The following is a 22,300-nucleotide window of genomic DNA, read 5'->3' as shown; positions in this document are numbered from 1 at the left end:
AGAAGATGAGATTTTCTCACACCTCTCATAAAAATATCTATTAGACACAACTGAATGAGATCTCATTTGTTTTTCACTAGGCATCACTCTCATCACACTGAGTTTGTGGTGCTGAACCCTAGGAAAATCTCAGTTCAGATGGAATAGTATCATGTTTCTGTCACACAAAATTGTCCCTTGCTCTGACTTTAGCTTGGATCATTTTTATAGATGTAAAGAATAATAAAATGGTCACACTGGAGTAACTGGGGAGACAGTGTAATCTGGTGGAAGAGAGTGTCCAAGCAGCTGGAAGCAGGCTTTCTCTTTTTCACAGGCAGCCTATAAATGAGTTAGAAGCAGGGAAATTGCTTTACCGTCAGAGATATTTGTTGGTTTGATAGAGTAAAAGTAGTCATTGGGACAACTTCATCCACAGGAAACTCTGGTGTAACCACATCTCCAATGTGCATTATGATAACAGGGTATAAATCAGGATCCCTACAAACACAGCACCACAGCTTTGACGCACTCAGAAGAGAAGGGATGGCTTGGTAAGCTATAAAATATTCCTTGTCTTAAGGGGCTTGTCTGGACACAGATGTTTTTATTTGTAAGTCATATAGGTATAGTGCCTCATATGAATGTTCTCATTAAATGTGGTTTCTGAGCTTTTTTCTTGTAGTTTCATGTTGTCTGTTTAAACTGAACAATAACAATAAAAAAGACTCAACCCAATTTAAAGTTATTAAAATGAGATAATTTACAAATTGAATTTAGATCTGTAGATTTAGATCATTCAAACCCTGTCTTTGCTTATACTAGTTTACTTTCCCTAAACTGACAAGACCATATTGTTTAACAACCCAGCTTTGCTCTGACTCCAGCAAAAGCTGATGTGGGAAAGGTGCTGCTGTAAGAGATGCTGACCTACTCTTTCCCAGTGCACAAAGCAGTATGCACCTTCCACTCTCAACGCTAGGAATAATTTCTGTGAACTTTTCAGAAGATTATGGAAACAGATATTGCCTAGATAGCACAAAAAGAATGTCTTGTATATGCAAATTCTTCTATCTTCTTGAACTAAATACCCTCAAGAATTAAACATAGCAGTTTCTTGATAAGTAATTGACTTTCTCCCACCCACTGAAAAGGAAGAGATAAAGGCTCTGTATAACATATGTCTGGATACATTCAGGTCGTGCATAGTGACAAAACACAATATGCCAAAGATTACTAAGTAATCTTCATACTGTTTGGCAGAAATGAAGAGAGGAAGTCATAACATTTTGGCACACGTTCAGCTAGACAGCATATCTTTATTGAATGAATATACAAATCTGATAAGTGACCACTCAAGAGACCAGTATAAATTGTCTGTACAGCAGAAAAGGTCCTCAGCAAAAGGTCAAACGAACTTGTTCCAAATATGACATGGAGATATTTTTATGTGGTCAATTAAGAAAAAGGTTTTTCATTGGAGCTGATTCATAAGGTTATCTAAAGCAAGAATTTAAGGATTGATGGTTCTGAAAGGCAGAAGGTATTCACTAGATTTACAAGGGTTTGCTGGAAAAGCATTAAACTGTGTTGTGAGGACCTAAAGAGCAAAGTTAAATGTCTCAAAACACTCTCCCCACAAGATAAGCCACCACAACAGAACTTTAAATAAGTGTACAGCAAGAAGGAGCTAATTCCAGGCCTAATGGAGGTAAAGGTTTGATTAGCATCTGGACAAAAATTCCCATTGTGAGAAGCTGTGAGAAGGGAAATTACTGCTTACAACCATGCCAGCCCAAGTTGTGGGAACTTCAGCGACCACCCCTTGGATACCTTAGGATTGAACTATAATACAGTAGTACCTCCAGAAGAACAATCAGGACTTCCAGTGCCAAGAAGACCAGAAGACCAATCGGAATCCGTGGGGTGGTGGCAACTTTGTTTAATCTCTCTCTCTCAGTCTCTTTCTCTCTCCCCTCCACGCCCCCTTCCTATTTTGATCTCTCTCTCTGCCTCACATTTAGTGTCAAATAAAATCTATACTATTGATTTTGGTATATGTTTTCCTTTGTGCCTTAATTCAGGCAGAGGCATCTCTAAATAATCAGATCCTAACATTTGTTTATATTGGTAAATCCTGACCATGGAGATAGAATAACAGGAAAAGGAGTTTCATTCCAGGAATAGAATAAGCTGTACTTGCAAATTGGCTTTTTCTTTGCTCTTTAAGAAACATTTCTATGTCCAGGAGTTGCTATCATACTTATGTCATTCAACATGGTGAAAACATCTCACTTCTTCCTAGCCCAGCTATGTCAGCAAATTGTTTTAAGGGCAAACATGGTCTAAGTAAAGAAACTGTCATAGACAATTTTTTTAAAAAGTTCTGCTTGTTTTACTAAGATATATTGGAAATTATTTTGGATTTATTGTATTAAATTTTATTTACAAGGTATCATTTTAAATCGTATTTTGGATTTAAGAGGATTCCTACTACTTCATCCTTCATTCTTTTTCTTACATTTTCACCCTAGACAACAATGTGCTGTCACTCAAAGTAGAGTTCATTTGTGGGAAAAACACAAAGAATAATGTTCAACATGGTACAAGAAAGCTAACTGAGCTGCATACGGAGCGTGACCAGCAGGGTGAGGGAGGTGATTCTCCTCCTCTAAATTGCTCTCATGAAATCCCATCGGGAGTGCTGTGTCCAGCTCTGGAGCCCCCAACATAGGAAGGACATGAACCTGCTGGAGTGAGTCCAGAGGAGGCAATGAAGATGCTCAGAGGGCTGGAGCACCTCTCCTAGGAAGACAAAAACGAGAGAGCTGGAGTTCAGCCTGGAGAGGAGAAAGCTCCAGGGAGACCTTATTATGGCCTTTCAATGTTTAAAGATAGCTTATAAGAAAGAGAGAAAAACTTCTACCTAAGGCCTGTCATGACAGCACACAATGATTTTAAATTGAAAACGTGTAGATTTAGATTGGGTATGAGGAAGAAATTTTTTTAAAATGAGAGTGATGAGACACTGAAACACATTGTTCAGAGAAACCGTGGATGTCCTATCCCTGAAAGTGTTCAAGTCAGATTGGATGAGGAGTTGAGCAATTTAATCTAGTGAAAGATGTCCCTGTCCATGGCAGGGGTGTTGGACTAGATAAATTTGAAGGGTCAGATGATAGAGATTACTTGCATATCATCTCCATACAGAAATGGATTTCATTATTCAATTCTAATTACTACGTTGAAATTCCGAATTTAAGTAAGACAATAATGAGAGTTTCATGTTTGACCTAGTCCCTCTAGGTTTTCTTTATAGTGAGGTACTTCTTTGGTATACTTCATCCATTCCTGAAGTAGACATCTGAAGAGGGTCAAATGAATCATATCCAGAAATGCCTCTTTTCTTTTCTTCAACTAAAGAGCATCTAACTGAAATACTGTAGATGTTGAGAGTTATGCTAAATCAATTTCAATCTTACTATATATAACCATGAAAAGATAAAAGACAATAAAAAATGGAAAGAGAGACCTGGTCATGGAAAGTGAGAAGATAATCTGAGCAAGCTTCATAAATCCATTGGTGAGAACTAAGCCTCAGTGGATAGCCATAATTACCTATAAGAACTAAGTAAAATTACATCCCATTTCTTTACTCATTTCCTTACTCATGAATGCAGGAAGGCAGCCGGGAACATTTGCTTTTGTTTACTGACCAATTATGTTTATAAGAAATCTGGTTGAACTTAATGCATTTCTTTGTTCATGTACTTTTGTATATATGGGATATGCACACGGGATCTGTGCATCCAGAAATTCAAATTTCTGGAATTTGAATTCCCTGTCTCAAATTACAGAATCAGTGGGCAAAAATGTAATGATTTCTCAGAAGAAAAATAATAAAAACCATAAAAAACTTTTAAGTCTTTGCCATTTATTTACCTAAGAAGTTAGAAGCACCTTTTCAATTACCTGAAGCTCAAAGAATAGAACTGATAACAAATTAATACCTTGCAGCAAAACTACTCCCACCTTAGCCCTAACCATCTTCCTGGTAGATTTTTGTTGGCTGATGCTCTAAATGATACATCTCTCAGAGGCAAAAATAAGTTTTAAAATAAAAGGAAAGAGGTACTAGAAGTTACAAGAGCCACAGGAGAGAGGGTAACTGTCAGGCACTATTAGAAATTGCAGCTTCCATGGAAATAAAGAAAAGAGTCCCCAGGCTGGCCACGGGGACCCAAAGCTGTGGGTACATGAGAACAGGTATGACAAATCCCAGTGTGAGGATAGCAGAGACACTGGGAACATTAGTGTAGGAAAAAAAACTTGGGAAAGAAAAAGGGGAATGGATTGTACAGGGAGGCACATCAAATGTTGAAAAATGGAGACCTGGGATGGAAAGCAATAAAAAGCAAAATGGGATCAATATCTATAGGGACAAGGAAACAAAAACTGATGAGTGGACCACAAAGCCCCTGAAATAGAAAGGAGATGTTGATCAGTTCACAGCGCTCACGTCAGTTAGGGGCAAAACATGAAGAAGTCACAAGAGTAAGTGCTTTACAAACCAACAGTTTGAAGAGGACACTTATTTTTCTGCCTTGGCTCACGGTTTCCTTAGGAAACATCTACTATTAAATCTTTAGAGCAGTATCAAGCAGACAATTTAGCTTTAGCATATATATCTTTACAAATGTTAATAACACTGTGCAGTTAACACATTTCTTCAAAGACTGGTGGTAATCCAAACTATTGGGCATTTCGTTTTGAGGGCAGCAGACCAACTTTTTTAGGTACCTTTTAAGAGAATTTATGGGGGTCTAATTATACTGCCCCTATCATCACTACCAACTGCAGTGTCCTCTCAGTAATTAAGGAGTTTATTTAAGTGCACATAAAATACTGGTCCAACCTAAGTAGAGTAAATCTTCAGCTTTATTTTAAGGACTTGTAATTTTCCTAGGAAGATTAATTCATCTTTTGTAAGAAAAAAGCCTGTCACTAATTATTCATTGTGGATTCAGTTCTTGGAAAAGATCTTTCTGCTGAGTACAGTAAGGAACAATGGAATACTTAGAACTTGTTGCTTTGTTTAATATGGTCTTATTCTTTGTAGCTATAAACTTTTTTAGCTTAAGGCATGTAAATAAATATTTTAGAGTCAGTTCACAATACAAACTCTGCAGTACTTACAAGTTAAAGTGGGGTGAGATTCTAAAATGTATTAAATATATTTTATTGCTTTCTAAGGATTTGTACATTGTCTGTGACCAGTTTACAAAGGCTTTGCATGTTATTGTTCCTAAGCACTGGCCAAACAAACTTACCCTTTACTGAAAACCAAGCTGTGCTCTTTTCTTTTTACACATCATCACTGGTAATAGAGACTCCAAAGGCAAAATTAAACCCCAAGATAATTCTAGGCAACCCCACTGTCTTTTAAAGCCTGCAATGACATTGCATAGAGGTAATTGACTCGAACATCAGTAAATAATTCTGGTAGGGAAGAAAATGGAGAGAAACTCACTCCATATTCCCTAAATTAGTCAACAGTAGTACCAGAAAAAAGAAAATTCTGGATTTTAACTCTTCCTATGTTTTTTTTTTTAATTATTAAAGCTTCTTTATTGGACTACCACTATTAAATTTCATATTATACAGCTACATTGAAATAATTTTTATAAGAATTTAATTTTACAGAAGTAACAAATGCATCCATTCATCCATATATCCTTGATCTATAATGAACTTGAAGATTAATTGTGAAATTTTCATTCTTTTGACTAATTATTGTGATAAAGAGAAATTAACAATTGGTTTTAAGCACCAAGTTAAAATGAGTCAAAATTATTAATTATTGCAGAAATGCTTTTGACTAAACCAATAAATGAAAAGAAAAAATGCTTTTCCCAACAATTCTATGCTAGAAATAATGTAATTTGGCATTTTGTTTCTTACACAGAAAGATAAGGAAAAACTGTAATTTTCTGGGATTCTACAAAAAAATTGCATTACATTGTAAAACAGTATAGACAAGTTCAGCACTGAACAGAACAAGCTATAATTCACACTCCTGTCACTCTTCTCCCCCAAAAGATGTAATTGTTTCTGTCTAAATGTAACTGAATAATCAACATGGTGTGCGAAGAATCCAGTCCAAGGCAATGGGTGAACTCCAGATTTCAAGATAAGAAAGAGTGGAAGACACAAAGCATTAGGAGGAAACTATAATCTCTTTGACCCATGGCTTCTGCTTGGCACTGGGGATGAGAGCATGAACAAAAGCAAGAACCCCTGCAGAGATTATATAACCTCATTTTCAAAGTCACTGAACCTATATGTCTCCCATTCATCTTAGTGGAGCAACTGCAAGCAAACCCATAGGTCCAGGATGTCTCCTAAATCCTTGCTTTCAAAAAGCTGTCCATGATCTAGTTCCCGTGCTCTTATCTCTTTGGATGTCTAGGCCATTTCCACCTAAATTAGCAGCTGTCTGTCCTCTAGGAAAGCCAAAGGAATGATGATGCTAAAGTGCAATTTAAAAAAAATAAATTAATTAAAGCCTATTGCTAAGACAGTTGTGCACTTCTCTGTACTAGTATTTTGTTGTTCAAAATTTCACTACGTAAACAGAGGTCTTAGTTAAAGATTACAGAGTAAAAGAAGGAGGATTATACACAGAGATGGTAAATTCCAAAGGGTCATGCAAGGCAGAAGAGACTGAGAGGCAATTTTACTCCTCCCAACAAGGCTGTTCAGTTTTGCATTTCACATCTTCTCACAGCTCCTCTGTCATGCTTTATCCCCAACCATCAGCTAAGTACCACAGTCACTCATGCCCTGACACAAGGTGGGATATGGGGGAGAGTTAGGAAAAAAAAAAGTAAAACTTGTAGTTTGAGGTAAAAACAGTTTAATAACTGAAACAAAGTAAAATATAATAACAGTAATACCAGTAATTTCTCACCACCCACTGACTAAGGCTGACTAAGGCTCAATCGGAGCAGCGATCACTGGCTCTTGGCCAATTCTCTCCAGTTTATACACTGATCAGGATGTGCTGTGATGTGAAATATCCCTTTGGCCTGTTCAACTCAGCTGTCCTGTCCATGCTCTCTTCTGGCTTCTTGTACCTCCTCACAGAGAGAGCACGGGAAATGTCTCTGACTTAGGACAAGCATGACTGAACAAGCAGCAAAGTATCAGTGTTTTATCACCATTATTCTCATACTGAATCCAAAACTCAGCACTCTGTTAGCTACTAAGAAGAAAATCAACTCTATCCCAGACAAAACCAGGACATCCTCCTAATAAAGTATTATGTTTGTGGGCTCTTCAAAGTCATTAGAAAAAAATCAATGATTGTATTACAATGTCCACTTTATGGGATGAACCACTGAGCTACATACAAATTATTCTATAATGTCAGAGGAAAATAATTATCCCTTATTAATCTTCTTATAACTAGGACTGATAAAACAGGGAAAACATAGTTCATATATTTTTTTTTTAATAATGGCCACTTAAAATAAAGCTCCAAGGGTTAAAAATCAGAGAAGTGAAGCGTCATTGTAGATGTGAAGACATGTTTGGCAGTAACACATCAAGTAATATTTGTGTCAGTATCAAGAAGTTGTCATATACATGTGATCACTGCCCCCAGGTACACAAGACAGACATTGAAGAGACATGTCAAAAGATATTGAAAGCTTTGTATTTATTAATTTTCTTGTTTGTTTTTATTTTGTGGATAAAATTCAGACTTCCTTGGTTCAATAATGAGCATAATCCCTTTTGACTTTTGGACTGGCACCTTGTAGTGAACCAGCCTTCTGGGCCTCTACACACCTTGGTCACAAAAATGTCCTCTTCCTTAATATTTAATTATCTGTTGTCAGATTTACATTGAAGTGTCAAAAAACTACTTAATGCATTCATAAAACCCAGCAAACACTCTCTCCACTTATAAAATCTATATTTGACTGGAGACATCCATGTATAGAAGTTTTTTTCGCATTTCTTTTGTGCTGTTTCAAGATGCTACCTGGTATTGAAATAAAACACAAACAACCAAGCAACAAAATAGGAACTGAGGGGTGATATTCCTTCGGGGAGGGGGTTGGATGTTCATGAGTTTCCATAGGCATACAAGCTGCTGCCTCACAGTGGAGTGACCTGAGAGAGGCAGCAGCTCCCAGCCCCTGCTGACTTCCCCTGGAGCAGGCAGCCCCCACTGAGACAAATTATCACTCTATGAATAACATCATTAAGCAAACTCAGAGGGAAAAAATAAATTGCCATTCAGAAAACAGCTATTTGCTAAAAGAAGCTGTAACTTGATGCACCACCTCATGACAGTTCCTGCATTCACTGGCAAAACTTTTCTTACTAAAAAAATGCAGTAATTAAAAAAAACTCCTCAATGCTTTTTCTTTAAAAATCCCCACCACTACTTAAAATTAGAATGAACGAAGGCAATATATTCAATTTTGTCTAATGTCTTAAAATGCTCTGCAAGATACTCTGTTATACCTAAATCTAAAAGAGTACATAATAAAAGCATATACAATTGTGTTTGCCTCAGATTAAGTACTTTCATAATGCATTTGTGGACTGCATAAATGTCTCTTCCAGCTTTCAGTTATTCAGACTAATACATAAAATTCCACTACTCTTTCTGAATACATAATGGAATACAATGATCACAGCTATCATTAAAGTAACTTGCAAAATTCTTAGAGTTAGCATTATATAAAAAAGAATATGAATTACTTTATGAAACTTTCAAAACTGTAGACACATTTTATTGATTTTTTACTACATTTTCATAAGACATTAGCCCATAATACTTTCACTATGATAAAAAAATACATTTATGTAGGGCCTTATGGTTTGAAAATCTGTTTTTTCTCTACTTTAAGATAATTTGCCTCATTGACAATGAGTGCATCTGTTTTTTCTTAATGAACATACCTACATGTATTTTAGAAACTGGGGCAATGGTAAGGGATGTCACAGGAGTGAATTTAGTCCATAAAACTTCTAGAGAATTATACCCTTTTTTGCTGTTTATTTACAAGAATTTCTGTTTCTGCAAACTTTAAAAAGGTTATTTGAAATGAATTGGTGTTACAGTTATAAATTAATAGCTATGGCGCATAAAAAATATTGACTGTCTGTCCTTTTCTGTTCTTACCTGGAAAAGATAGCCTGACCCATAGCACTACCATTTACCTACCATAACTTCTAGATCAAGAGAAAAGAACTAAAAATGAAAGGAAAAATGGTCAAAACTCTAAATAGGGTCAGATACTGTGTATACAACAGAAAAAATTGAACAGTCACAGCACATTTCCTTTACGTGATGGTAACATATGACCCAGATAATTATTCTCTCCCAAACAAAAACGATAGAAGTGAGTTGTGTCGGAGCACTGGAACCAGTCCTTTTGAACCTTATACCTTGTGACAGGCATCCTTGAATTGTGCATCTGTCTCCAGACCCACCAGAGACTCTGGCACAGTCTGATTCCAGTGGCAGAGCCCTTCTGTGGTAGATTGTTTTTGGTGTCAGTTGCACGGCTCTGTGACCCAAAAGATAGGCTCCCATGCAGCCATCACACACAGCTGGTGCTATGCCAGCTTCCCTGTGCACCATGTTCTGCAGCAGGGCTCCAGCACCTAACCACACCAGATTCTTCCCAGCAATAGCCCATGCCAAGAGGCTGGAGTTTTCAAGAGACTCAGTAACAATATGGGGATTTGATGACACGAGGTAATTATGTCTACTGGAAGAATATATTGTTCTCTCTCTTGCTATCCTGGCAGAGTGAGTGTAGAGAGAGATAGAGGTCTGTGACACTTGCACTGAATAAATAACCCTTCCAAAGGACAACACGCTCTAGTAATATACTTCATTTTTTGGCTTTTCCAAGCCTGAATATTGCTTTGATGACTTCCAGAAGTCATCCCTTTGATGACTTTCAAACAGTTATTACCAATGGGTAATAACTACAGGGTAATGCACCTGGGAGTCTCAAAACCCTGATATTAAAAAAGGCACAGTATCATCAGGAATCATGACGCTATTAAAACTTTCTGACAAGAGTCATTGGGGTTTGTGGAGATAATGTGTAGGAGCAGTGATCTTTTCTTGCCTCACTGATCCTGCTGATAATCCTGCCTTGCTGCAGGCTAAGACAGGAGCCAGTTTCAGCATAATATGGCTTCAGGACCTTTGCTTTTCCTCCACCATCAGGTTTTTATACCTGCTCAAAAGACTACTACCAGCCCAGAAAAGTGCCATTTTATTCAAGTATTTTTATTTTTTGCTTTATTTCATTCTCCAAATAGAGAAGCAGTTAGCTGATGGCAAGCTGTGCTGCCCAGACGTATAATGGGCTCCTGCCTTTTTTATCCTTTTTTTTACAAGGCTGTCTTCAAACTCTTCTAGTGAGATTCACTCCTCAAATCAGTGTCTTGTCAGTGTTCTTTGAAGTGGAAGTGGCAACAAGGACCAAGCCATGAAGTTGTGCCAAAACAGGTGAGGCACCCAGTTTCCCTAGGATTATGTGATTTTGATTTAAGACTAGCCCTTGCCATTTGGAGTTTGGCTCAGACATAATGAGTGAATCAAAAGCTCTGAAAATTCAGGTGCCAATGAATTGGCAACCCAATTTACCAGGAATATTTTTACATATATCTGGGATGATTGATCGTTCTGGCTCAAGTACCACAACAAAAGCTACAGTTGCCTCTCTAAAGCATGGAGCATAATAAGGTGGAGGAACCAGATGTCCTAAAGAGATCATCTGAAATCTCCAAGCCAAAGCCCATCTCGAATTCAGAAGCTAGTACTCCTCAGTATCTGACTTCAATTTGATCCTAGTTATCTTGATGTGGGTTACTATGTAATTCAGAAACACGTGGCATGCCCACAGGTTAGCATTTTACAACCCTGAGATATATCAGAAACACCTTCTCTCAAAATCACATCACAAGACTTCTTTGGATAAAGATTCTTGAGTCCTTCCACTACTTCCTTCATCCTACTTATACCAGTGGAAAAGACTCAACAACTTTGGACATAATCAAATACAACATTGATCTTCAACATCTTTTATGGTGGGATTGCTGACTACTTATAGTTGAAAGATAAAAGAGAGTGGGAAGAGAGAGAGCTGGTTCATTAAGGGCATACTCATCCTTTGTTGTCTCCTAAAACACAAGATGAAACACAGCTGCATTACTGTATTTTTAGATCCATCTCTATTTATGCAATTATATGGTTGGATCTTGAAACTGTAAATTTGCTGTTACGGATTGCATAATTTAGTTTCTGTATTGCACTGGGGTCATTCTCAGTTCTATTATGCAAGTGACAGGTGTGGGAATCAAGCAGAACACAGAGCTTGTGGTAAGGGGACTGTAGAGTAGCGTTTCAGGGGGAGCACCAGATGCTCTGATCTGCCCAGGCCAGCTGTGACTTCAATAGAAAGGCAAATGTGTGCATCACCCCGTCTTCCCTCAAGTCAAGAGCACCACTTAACAACCCTGGGCACATCTGTTCCCAAGGACTCTGATTACTTCTGTCCTCCTAAGGGTCAGTAAGGTCACAAGAATCTTCAAATCCATTTTGGTTCATCTTTATGATAACATTGTCATGTTACATGTTACTATATATACCACACAGGACTCATTTACATTTGTTTTTTTTTAACATGGATTAGAATTTACAATCGAAGATCTGATATCCTGCAACAAGTAAGCACTGCTCTGAATAGAAAAACTTAGTTTCTTGGAGCATACTAACATTTCCACAATTATATTTCCTCAGAGTTGATGGTGCTTCGTGATACTAAATTGCAGTAAGAAATGCAATCTTTTCTGCAGGGCAATATATATATGATACTCTTGCTACTAGTCTAAATTAAAAACCAATCTTTTAATTTGAATTTTAGAGAAACTATGCAGAATATTAATTAGTCAAACTGGAACCTAGCCAAGACACCAAGAGTTTAACATCCTTGCTCTTGTAAAAAGTAGCAAAGCATATTTTTCCTATGACACTATAAGCTGAGGATCGTGTAAAAGAATGTTCATATGAATACAAAACAAAGTGCCACACTGGGGCTTAGTTTCATTAGTTCCTTTTGGGAGTGGTGGTGTAGAACCAAATCAAACCAAACCAAATCAAACCAAACCACAAGATGAACTACTAGAAACAATTGTACCCAAAGATAGTAGATTTTTTGAAAATTCTTTAATTGCATACAAATTTAGTAATAATTGGAATTTGATATTGTAATTAATAAAACAAAAAGGCTCTTTTCAAACAAAGAACTTTTGGTAGGAGGAAAATCCTATACAGTAGCTATTTCTAAGAGATATGTGGAAACAAGGGAATCAAAAATAATTATTGCAAACATGCATTATATGCATGCAGCTTATAGATGAAATACACTCTTCAAATGCAGAGAAAAAAACCCCTATCATTTGAATTCTAAGCATTTTGAAGTGACACCAGATCTTCAATATAAATCTTAGATAGACCTCTACGTTTGTTATTTGTTAGTATTTTTATGGACATTTATAGAAATGCATTAAAAAGTGAAAAACAACCAAAAAACCCCCACAAATAAATGAGCCAATCTATATTTAAAAAGTTAGACCACCACTCTAGTATCTTTAGCATATCACCCAACCATGATCCCATCTGCTCTCATGTATTTTCTAGGTTTGTTGCTTCCACACAGATTGGAGAGGTACCATTGCACTCTCCTAACATACACACATACACAAACCTCCCCCCCATCCCAGAATCGCATATTTCATAAAGTGGAGCTCTCAATATTTTTAAATTTTGTTTTATTTTGGTTTAGTTTGGTTTGGTTTGTTTGTTTTGTTGGGGTTTTTAAAAGAAAATCAGTTCTTTGGTTCTGGCTTTAAAAGTGAGAAATTTGCTTGAATGAGTCATATTCTAGAAATGAACATTTCTGGAAATGAACATTTGCACAGCTGGACTGTTCCTTCTGGAATTTTTTTTTATACATATGAAAGAAACCAGCCATCCTCTCCACCTTGTTCCTTCATTTTCCTTTGAGGTCTTCATACCTGTAGAGTAGAATTTCAAGCTGAACAACAAAAATGAATTCATGTCCTAACATTTAGTTCAATTCTGAACTGCAAAATTGTACTAATGATAACCTGTTTACTCTTCAGGAGATATGAAAATTAATAATTACATTAGTGACTTTTGCAAGTCTCAACAATGAACACTGACAAAAGCCAATGAGAAAGTCAATATTTCTATCTTCAAAATAAGACCATTACAGCATGAAGTCAACAAGGCGTGGGTTCACTCGGTAAACAATAAAGAGAAAAAAAAAATTGAACCACTGCTCACTAGAGAGCCCATTCTATCATCACACCAGATGAGTCAAGTTTCCTTCAGAAAAACTACTGCACACTCATGTTATTGAAGTCTGAATCATAAGGCATCCTTATGAGAGGGCTGAAAACAATGTGCTCTGGTTGTGACGTTTCCTAACATTTGATCTCTTGGTTACAAAACCTTCCTGGTAATTTTATGAGTTTGCCATTTCTCATACGGCTGCTTACTTACTTACTTTACAGCTTGGTAAAAAGGCAGGTTACTGGTTTGACATCATGATCCTTGATTTTAATTTCTTCTTGTTTTGGATGACTAAATAAGGTTTCTCAAACTGCACATCTGAAAGCAGTGGTTATTTTTAAAATTGTTCTCCTTTTATATAGACAAGCTGTTAGTGCACCCAACAATTATATACATTCCCCATCATTGTAAGATTGTGTAAGAATATACAATACAAAAAGGATTATTAAGGGAGCCAAAATTAGTATACTAATGATTCAGTTTGACAGTTTCATTATGTATAATGTGGATAAAACTGAGAACTCTTTTAAATTACTCCTGCCATGTTCTGAACAAGACCACTAAACCAACTTAGAACAAACTAGATTTTTGATTTTTTGTAATAAATTTATCATAATGGTGCATATGTACACAGCCTTATATTTTTCTTTTTATACCAAATGTTCAGGACATTATTTTGATCTAATTATATTTCATCTAATTATAGTTCATCATGGTTAAAATATCAAATTTAATGGTATGTCGCGGATTAACAGAATAATTTGATTTCTACACAGTTAATTAGAACTTACATCTACATGATTATGGAAAGTTACATGTGAATTACAAAATTGATACTTAATGTCTAAAAAAACCCTTCTCCCTGTTTCTAAGAGAATCTATACAGAAATGAAATTGTTACAATATATATTTAGGCATTTAAGGTTAACTAATGGGTTTATTGGGGAACTACGCTCTACTACAGACATCATAAAATTTAAAAACTAGTTAATACGAAATTAGCCACTCCTGGCTAACAAACTCAAAAAAAACTTGGAATATCCTAGGGATTGTCTGCCTAATTAGCTCTCTTGCCTTTCTCGTCTGGTTTGTAGTGCAAAGCCACACATTTCTCATCACACCATCATCTTACAGGTGGGAGGGACTTGACAGCTAAAGAGAAAAGAGGTGTTTGGGATTTCCTAGGGCAGACAAGCAAAGACAGCCATTCCCACCCAGAAGATGCTAACAACTCCATGGAAATGGGCTATTCCAGCCTGCTACAGACCCACAGCAGGTGAGTTTCTGCTGTCACCATCTGAAGATGTGCTGAGGGTAGTTGGGGGGGTAAGTTATCCCATGCTGTAGTTCTGGGTGGCCTGTGCTGCCCTGAAGTTATGTCTGCCCTCAGTATTTGGCCAGGAGGAGATCCTTCACTGTTAGCTTCTGAGCTTAAAAAATTATCAGCTTCCCTACCTTAAAAGCAGCTAGTGCACACGCACATTTCCCACGCCAGAAGGGGTGAGCATGTCAGCAACATAATGGTGGCAGTCACTTTGCAGGCTGCAGTCCGTCATGGGGGCAGTGGCATATGACATTATGGACTGTGCAGAAACGTGCCAACTATTGAAGAGATCCAGCATTCATCTGGAGGGACAAGCAGGGATTTAGTTCCTTCCCAGTGACATAACCATCAGCCCTGTATGCGGATTCAGTACACGAAACAATGAAGTCCAGCATTATTATAAAGGGTGAAGAAATTCAGAAAAGCAAAGAAAGTATATTTTATGAATTTTTATTTGTTAATGCATGACAGGTTACACTTCTGTGGTAAATTACAGCCTGCTGACATGTCAAGTGACACAGTGTGTAGCTGTAAGAATGCTTCACATTGTGGGGATGGTTTGTTTTTGGATCATTTTAGAGTACTTTAACATATCACAAAAGCAATTTCCTGTCCTTTCCTGCTTCTTATTTTTTCCTTCACAAACTCAAGTACCAACTCACTATGCAAATTTATCTGCTGCCAAGATTTAGCAGAAATATCAGTTACTTGTGTACAATTGCAGAAAGATTATAAATATGCAAAGGAAATTTAAGTACAAAAGTTTGCAAAGTAAGGAAGGAGGCAACTGGGCTCTTGGCTGTCATGACCTTTATCTGAGGTTACAATCAGATTAACAATCTAGTATAAATGACACAGAAAGAATGAGAAACATATTAAGTTTCCTAGTCCTTTTATTTCCTTTTTCCTTTTTTAAATTTTTTTTTAACAAAGGCAGGATATCTCATTCAATAGCAATTGAAAGAAAAAATCACTTCCATTAGGATGATGTGCTTTTATTTCTTCTGCTATTGCAATGGACTTCTCTGAATTCCTTTCAGGAAAGAAAACTCATGAAAAATTAAGATTAAAATGCAATCGAGTTAAAGAATTAAAAATTAGGAGTCATCTGGTTTGGGTCTTAATAGTATAAAATTGGGAGTCCTTTAAATACTGATTCAAACACACTATTACTCCAGGAAACCTTGACATTATAACACACTTTCAGAAACCCTAGGATGATAGAAAAACAGGCAACAGGTGGAAAATATGTAAATAAGTCTTTTCATCATGTATTGCCTGAACCAAATATCAAAGCCTGGATAGGGCTAATTAGTTACCGAGGCAGCTGTTGAAAATTTGTCCTACCTGAGCACCTCAAAGGGATTCCTACACTGCAGTCATGCTGGGAGCCCTGCTCATGTCACACACCAGATCATGTACAGGGGAGCTGTCACCGTGGAAAGCCTGATGTCTTCCCATGTTTTCACCCCAGGTGGGACCTGGTGCGTCTCAGGTGGGGATCTCAGATCACAGACACCAGGGACAGTGGTCAGAGAGAGGCCCATCATCAGAGTTAGCTTACTTACTGCTGTAGGAGATATTACAATCTTAAGCAGGGTTCTATGTATGTATAACTTGTTGGTTACACATTAAAACTCCCTCCTCATTATGTCACAGGTTGTCTTGAGAAAGGAGAAAAAATGATGCAGCTATCACTAGCAGATTGCAGATCTGGTTTCTTTTCCTCTGCTCTCTTTCAAATACAGACCCAAATTCTGCTTGGTAAATTATGCTTAGTCAGTTGGCACCTACAGGTCCAGCCAGCCATACAAGATATTTTGAATGAAAAGAATCACTACTTTTCCTTTGAGTTGACACTCTGCTCTTGTTCTGGCATCCTCGGAGCCCTTCCACACTTTTCCTTTACTATACATGTTCACATTAATGCCACAGAGAAAGGTGTCCACCTCAGGCATCCACCTGGCCACAAATGTTCAGATTGTTCCTAAATCTTATAAAGTAGCTTATACATCTTGTCTTAGACTTCACCTTTACTTCTATATGGAATTACTGTCATGGATGCTAGAGGGGCTGCAATTAACTGTTTATGTGATAGATCAAATCTTTAGATCTCAAGGTCTTCCAAAAGTATGGCAGAGGTTCTGTGCTTAGTGCTTCTCTTACTGCACTGGTAATCCAGCATTCTCTTTTTTGCCCACGATGTAACAAGCAAATACTGTGGAATACCCACTGTAACATAAAAGGTAAACAGCTTGTTCTTTCATTTAAAATGCAGGAAATCCCTTAAGAGTTCTTAGGGTGGATATAGTAAAACTTGGGGAGGTTTCCTCTTGTTTTCTTTTAAAATATTTTTTAAAGCTCATGTTGTGAAAGAAAATCCTGAAAAGCAAATTCTTTATTTTGAAAATCATTATAATTTAATTTCATTATGGATATTTTCCAATAAAATTCATTTGTTTCAGTTATTAGTCACATATTCAACTGGCAAGTGTGTGAACTAATAGATAAGAAAGTTTTATTAAATAGTGTCTGCCTTACCAAAGAGAAACTTATGGTTTCAAACATGTTAAAAAAATTACAGATGTTTCTAGTACAGACATCTCTGTCCTACTAATAGAGTAGTGCCCTTTTTTTACTATTGGAACATTTTCAGTCCCATTAGGTATCTTTTGTCTCCTTATAAATATTTGTATGCACCATATTTTAAAATACGAAAATGCCCAGATATACAAAAGAAGGTAAATCCAATAACTCAGTTAGATGAAAGCCTGATTTCCTCAAATGCACAATCTACAGGAATTTAAAAAATAAGTTTTATTGATAGATAAGTGAAAAAATTTTATTCCAATTTATAAATTGGAAATGCCTAAAGAGAAATAAATGAATAAATAAATAAATATACATACACACATATGTTCAACATACTTTGAAAATTCTATGTCTGTTGAAATAGAATATATGCCTGTGCATGATCTGGTTTATATATATAAAGAAAGTTAAAGGCTGAAATATGAGACTAAGCATTTAATCTCATGTAAGAATGTTCACACTGGCACAGACAATGGATATGCTCCTATGAAAGCCACAGATGTGATAACTTTCTGAATGCAAGACCAATTTAAAAAAAAAAAAAAAAAAGAAGAAGTATTTTTATAAGTTCACAGTGAAAAGCAACTTGTGCACATACAGTTTGGAGAGCTTTACCCATCAGCTTGTTCATATCCTTTATTGAACACTGTGATAGGATTTGCTAATCTGTAGAACAATTAAATTAAAATATAAAATTTATTTTAAAACCAGGAAGTTCTAGAATATGGCAGAAAAATCAACTGGAATGGTTTCTGTAATAGTTTTTATATAATTTATTAATTAATAACATACTTCTCTGAAATGAATGCAGCAAAGATTATTTTTCTTGTATTAGTTTCAGAACTCATATACTATGGAGTCATATATATAGTTTTGGAAAATTACATTATTATACTAGGGAAATATTCTGGATGTAAAGAAATTCAGAGATGATACTGAAAGTCATGCCATGATTTTATGAATTTCTATCACTAGGAAGAGTATTTGAATGATGGGAGACTGATTAGTTTTGGAATCTCTCCTTATTTAAATTATCTTCAAGTCATATTTCTTCAGAAAGTCTCCTACAGCATAGAAGTTTTTCTTAATTAACTGGGAAAAAAAATGGGGTGGCTTAGTTTTGAGAAGGGGTTTGAGCAGTAAGAAATGGACTGAGAATTTTTACACAACCCAAAGGCAAACTCAGACCCAGTGTAGATACAAAGAGCTTTGCAATATTCACACCTAAAATTAGACTATATCAAATAGTAAAATTCAAGTGCCAGTCAGTTTCTCCTAAAAAAAAAGAAAGTAAAAAGGCAAAATCTTAACTTTTTGAGGTATTTTTAAGTTTTCTTTTTCATGGTCACAGCCAGAGATTCATGCTTCTCCCTTCCACCTTGCCCTTACCCCCACCTTGAGTTTCTGCTTTTATTTTAAAATAAAAGATGGAACCTTCAGAAAATCACCAGAGAAATGCTGTGCCAGGTTCCAATAAAAAATAAAACATGCTGACAGAGATTTTAAGGTCGGGGGAAAAATATGATAATTCGGTGTGACCTTTTTCAAAACACAGAACACAGAAAATGGGGAGGCAATTCTTTCAATAAGTTATTTTTATTAAGTTTACAGTTTTGCACAATGACAGTTTAAGTTTTCTCTCACTAGTTGCACTTTTAGTAGGATTTTTCCACGGTTATCTGGCAATGTTTCCAAGGAAAACTTGAAGGTAACAAAAGAAAAAAGGATTTCTTAGTTTGAAATATGCTGACTGTGTACTACACAATGTCATTTGACTGCCTGTACCAGATATAGCCTCTCCCAATTTCTGTAAGCAATCCACAGGATAGCATTCTTCTACAATGAAAAGCTGAAATGTGCATTAGGACACCCTTCATGCCAAATACAGAGGATAAGTGATCTCTTTCATTCCTTTGAATGCTCAGGATATTCCAAACAATTACAAAAATATAGAAAGAGCTACAGTTATCAATAAATTTAGAAAAAAAATCTTTTCACTATATACTTTTTGAAAAGCTGAAGCTCAGTCAAATGTCACTGGAATGAACAAATGCATTTTAAAGAAAATATATTTGTGTGACAATTTTGGATGCATTTTTTTTCAGTTTTTCAGCTCTGAAATTTCAGTTTTCACAGACATTAAAAATATTCAAGCATTTTTCTTTTTAATAATTTACATGATTTTGGAGTTTTCCTCAGATAAAAAGAAAAACTGTTTTCCTTCACCCTTCCAGGTAGGCTGATCCTGGAAATTTCTAATCAGGGATATTTTTAGGAATTATAACCCCTTGAAAAGCATGTTTTGACTCCTCAGGGTTTTTAAACATACCTCAGGTACTTAGAACTTGCCCAGTGGTGATTTCTGTAGGGCAGGTGACACCAAGTGGTGCTGTCACAGGCAGTGCTCCTGCTCTCGGTGTATGTACATGCCTTCAGCTTTGGCTGTGTCAGGCCCTGTGCAAAAGGATTCAGCTTCCTCCAGCAACTCTTCCATACAAGTAACTAAAGAGTTTTTAACTACAGGGTCACTTTTTATCACAGAGCTGCCACCTAATAATGAGGTAAGAGCTTAGAGCTGTCTCCCAGAGACAGTGCTGGATGTTTGTGTTTTTTTTCCAGCAGAGATATACAATCATTTAGGAACAAGTTACACCTGGGACAGATCTAGATTATCTGCCACTTGCAGCTGCATCTCTCCAAATATTTGTAAGTCTTCATAAGCAACATCACATCAGTGTGCATTTCTTCTGTCTGCTTACATGTGCAAGAGATGTATATTTTATACCCCTTGGCATGTTATATAAAGTTTGAGAGGACTTGAGTTAATTAAAAAAGGTAGTCATGATCTGTTAGGTCTAATATGAGACCTTTAAAGTGCCAATGCAAAATCGTTCTGCAGAAATCTCAAGACCTCCACACAAATGAACTCAGTTGATAATATTTATTGACAGAATACTGGTATAATCTCATTAATATTTGCAAATTTCAATTACAGGGAGGCCATGAGCCCGTTTAAGTAGTCACAGTTTTCCATTATGGTTGGAATAAACACCAATTTATTAATTCATCTTCTAATTTTGTGAAAGGTGAAAGTGTGATGCTGCTAAGAATGATATATGATGAAGTGAATTATTTTTGCACAGATGTAATGCTTTTCTCTTCCTGTGACATTGAAATTCTGTGTCAAATTCTGGGAGAGAGGGAAGGATAAGAAAGCATAGGTCATTCCTCATATAAATGAAAAATTGACATGGTTCAGTAGCATTATGAAAGCAAGTAATACAGTGTTTCCTTATTCAAGACCTGAATCTGTTGGATAAAAAATCGCAGTTGTGGTTCACAAAAAGGAGGGTAGCGGTATTTCCCAAGAGGAAGCGAAGAGTGATGAAATTACATTTTGATGTTATGGGGCTTTTTATTTTTCAGCAAAGATTTTCCCAAAATGAGAAAATTAACTACTAATCAGGCAGAATATTTTGATGGAAGAACTCTGTCCTCCTAAGAATGCCAAGCAAAACTTTTGAAAGAGGAGTCTTGCAAAGCATCAAAAGACAGGAATTTTGTAATATATCTTTACATTTTCTATACAACTGTGTGCTTATAGACATTAACAGAACAATTTGTTTTGTAAGTAATGGTTTATTTCTTCCTGATTTTTTATGTAAATAATATGAAACATTATCATTAGTTTCTTACTTGTATTATTTGGGATGCATTTGTACCTAAAGGCTCCTGTGCAGACTCAGAACCATTGTCTATCTCAACTAAAAATCAGAGTCACCCAGTTCATATGGAGGCAATGATGTTAGACTAGGACAAGGATAAAATAAACCCTCTGAAGCAAACTGTGCCCTCCTTCTACTCAAAGAGCAGAACTGGTGTGTTTATGCATCACACATCTAACACAAAAGCCACCATTCAGCCCCAGAAAGAATAGCTTGCAGATGTCACTGCCAGGCACAGTTTGCTGTCAATCTAAAAATAAGATACACAATCTTAAAAGGAGCTGAAGAAGCATTCTAGAAACTCTTTGCTAACTAGCAAAAGGCTGGACACATGGCAAAGTGAACAAGGCTTTTCCAACACAGTGTAGATGAAGTCATTAAACCTTCTTCCTAGAGCTTGCTGGAGCACTCAGAAAAGACTGTGACTTATCAGAGCCACCAAAGAATTACTTTTCCTCACAGTCCAGGTATACAGCATGCTGCAAGAGTTCACTGTAGCTGCCATCCTAGGCTTTTTACTTCACTCAGCTCCTGAAAGCACAACAGTGAAATACATCTGCTTTGGCATTCTTCATTAGATGCGACAAAAAAAAAAAAAAAAGCCTAAAAAACCCCCTGAGGTTGGAACCACAGCCTCATCACCTATCATGGAAGATGTCACTCTGTCTCATCAGGGTGCACAGTGTGAATGGATCTGGACTCATAGTTCCTTGGAGGGAAGATGAATATGTTTGGTGGCAGCTGGTAGAACAAGGAATATATTGAGCTCATCCTTCCTTTCCCTCTGGCTCAGAAAGACCTCCTCCCAAAGGAGAACAGCTCCAGTCAAGCTGAGTAAGATGTGCTGTGAAATGGGAACTGTTTACAGCTTTTCAAAATCTGATTTCAATACTGAGAATATAGAATACTTAGCATGTATTTGAGCCTGCAAGCAAGAGAAGGTTCAGATAAATCAGAAAGGTACACCTGCTCAAGGCCTTGCTAAAATCTACCTCTGGGTAGCCCTTATCCCTAACAATCAGGCAGAACAGATGGCTAGCGGGTTTCAGTCCCTGCCTGGAAGCAGTGGGGTTTATTTTTTGCCCAAAATCTGGTCCCATTCCATGGCTGGATGCCCACTGCAATCTGCACTCTGGAAAGAATCTGAGGGCAGGGTCAGATCAGAGGAGATAGGTGGTAGAGGACCAGAAGAGGGGCCCAATGGGTTGAGCTGGACAAGCTCAACTCATCAATTTTGCAATAGAAGAGGGCACAGCAGTAGAA

The 22,300-nt window shown here is 36.7% G+C and overlaps 1 protein-coding gene across 6 annotated transcripts in view; it reads right to left on the bottom strand.

Annotated features, from left to right (window-relative positions):
• The window catches only part of HS3ST5 (heparan sulfate-glucosamine 3-sulfotransferase 5), a 190,784-nt gene that overhangs the window by 153,231 nt on the left and 15,253 nt on the right, over positions 1-22,300 (bottom strand). Inside the window, exon 1 of one of the 6 annotated variants that reach the window (XM_088161892.1) lies at positions 14,852-15,017. The exons of the other annotated variants lie outside the window; for them this stretch is intronic. The gene's annotated coding sequence lies outside the window, so the exon portion shown is untranslated. Of the gene's footprint in view, positions 1-14,851; positions 15,018-22,300 lie in introns of those variants that run through there. 6 annotated transcript variants of the gene reach the window in all.

The sequence above is a fragment of the Sturnus vulgaris genome, chromosome 3 (genome assembly GCF_052056855.1).
Source record: "Sturnus vulgaris isolate bStuVul1 chromosome 3, bStuVul1.hap1, whole genome shotgun sequence".
NCBI lineage: Eukaryota > Metazoa > Chordata > Aves > Passeriformes > Sturnidae > Sturnus > Sturnus vulgaris.
Note: the sequence above shows the minus strand (reverse complement) of the source record. Positions and strands in the feature narration are given on the sequence as shown.